The 1,888-nt window shown below is 61.2% G+C and overlaps 1 long non-coding RNA gene across 1 annotated transcript; it reads right to left on the bottom strand.

The window, feature by feature from the left end:
• Positions 1–617: 617 nt before the first annotated feature.
• On the bottom strand, positions 618–1,378 carry LOC148755147 (uncharacterized). The gene is made up of 2 exons (XR_016019109.1): positions 844–1,378; positions 618–683 (listed from the first exon to the last, which is right to left on the bottom strand). It is a non-coding gene; the product is annotated as an uncharacterized LOC148755147 (long non-coding RNA).
• Between the last annotated feature and the right edge of the window lie 510 nt (positions 1,379–1,888).

Below are 1,888 nucleotides of genomic sequence, written 5' to 3'. Positions count from 1 at the left end.
GCGCTAGTCAGACCAGTGCTGGGAAAGAAGGGCCGGACGTCGTCCTGTTTGGTCCCCGCATGCGCACCCGTGCACGTGTTTATTAAGTGTGCCTGCCGTGCGTTTAGCTGAGCAGACTAGTCAAGTGACAAAATGAATGCTGCTCTCTCTGCCTCACAGGCTGCCAGTGCTCTGCGAGGCTGGTCTGCTGGCCCCCCAGCCCCTGCCCTGGACCCCGAGCCCCCGCCCTGGCCCCCCAGCCCCCGCCCTGGCCCCCCAGCCCCCGCCCTGGCCCCCCAGCCCCCGCCCTGGCCCCCGAGCCCCCGCCCTGGCCCCCCAGCCCCCGCCCTGGCCCCCCAGCCCCCGCCCTGGCCCCCCAGCCCCTGCCCTGGCCCCTGAGCCCCCGCCCTGGCCCCCCAGCCCCCGCCCTGGCCCCCGAGCCCCCGCCCTGGCCCCCCAGCCCCCGCCCTGGCCCCCCAGCCCCCGCCCTGGCCCCCCAGCCCCCGCCCTGGCCCCCCAGCCCCCGCCCTGGCCCCCGAGCCCCCGCCCTGGCCCCCCAGCCCCCGCCCTGGCCCCCCAGCCCCCGCCCTGGCCCCCCAGCCCACACTCTGGTCTGCGCACTCACAGGTGGGACCTACCTGGGCTCAGCTGTGCTGCAGGCCTGGTCCCATCCCAGAGAGAGGGACTCTTGACAAAATTACCGCCTGCAGAGGGATGAGAAGCAAAGTCAGCGGTGGCCCAGGCTCGCTGTAACCTTGTCCCACATGCCCACTCACTTATTCAGTCACTTTCTCTGATACTGGGCCCTTCCTTGCCACAAGCACGGGACACATTTCCAAAGGTCATAAAAAACCCAGCACAAACCTAGCAAGCCAGGTTAGGCATCGTCTCCACCTGTTTCCCAAAAAGCCACTAAGAATATCGTCCAGGGTGGCCTCCCGATGCTGACTTGACGTTGCTAAGTTTCCCAGCAATTCTGCTCTGGTAGCACCTGCTTCCTGTGACCGTCAGCTGTTCCTGGGTGACACTGAGCCTCCTTCTCAGAGACGCAGGCCGGGGCGTGCCGACAGTCATCGTCCCTGGAAATCCTCTGGGGGCGGAAGGGTGTCGGCACTCAGCTCACGCTTCTGCTCCATTCTAACCGTCCCGGCACCTCTGCTGGGCAGGAAACGTTTAGCTGGAAGGTTATAGTCAGAACATCACACTTTATGTCCCTCTGCATAATTCCTTTGGCAAGGAGAACACGGTGCTTTCATTTTATTATACATAAACACGTTTTCTTAAGAGCTTATTTTCTCAAGCATCTTAATAATTCTCCCAATAGTGGTAACACATTCCTTGATGATGGTAGAAATTGCAATGGCGGGGGGTTGGGGGGGCACAGGCTATGCCATTCTTCTTTTTTCCTATTTTGGTTGATATCACAGAGGCCGCAATCCTAAAAGGAAGACAGCAAATGTTTTCCAGACAGGAATCCATCACCACGTTTCCAGAACATGAGTGGATAATTGGCTCGTTGAGCCTCTGTGAGCCCACGTGGGGGTGGAACAGAAGCCCAGGTGCAGGTGAGCCCACGTTCCCCAATCCATAACCTCTGTACCACTTGCTTTCCACACACAGCTCGCGTGGTTTGGTATGAATGGAAGTGAGACTTACTTAAGAGCCGAACCTCCCTACATCATAAGAGCTTGGCCCTCGGATGGGTCGCTCACTGGCCTGTCCAGTTGGGCAGGTGACCCTGACACCCCTGTGATGAGCAGGACTGGCCCGTGCTGCTCTGTGCTTGAACATGGATGCACCTTTGCTAGCCAGGCCCCTGCACAGGACTTGGGCTCGCGCACGTCACACCCCGACCCTGTCAGCGAGCCTGCAGGAACTCCTGCTGAGGGGCCAGTGCCCACAGGTCATA

This window comes from Rhinolophus sinicus, chromosome 15, assembly GCF_057876585.1.
Source record: "Rhinolophus sinicus isolate RSI-liver-muscle chromosome 15, RSI-T2T, whole genome shotgun sequence".
NCBI classification, from domain to species: domain Eukaryota; kingdom Metazoa; phylum Chordata; class Mammalia; order Chiroptera; family Rhinolophidae; genus Rhinolophus; species Rhinolophus sinicus.
Note: the sequence above shows the minus strand (reverse complement) of the source record. Positions and strands in the feature narration are given on the sequence as shown.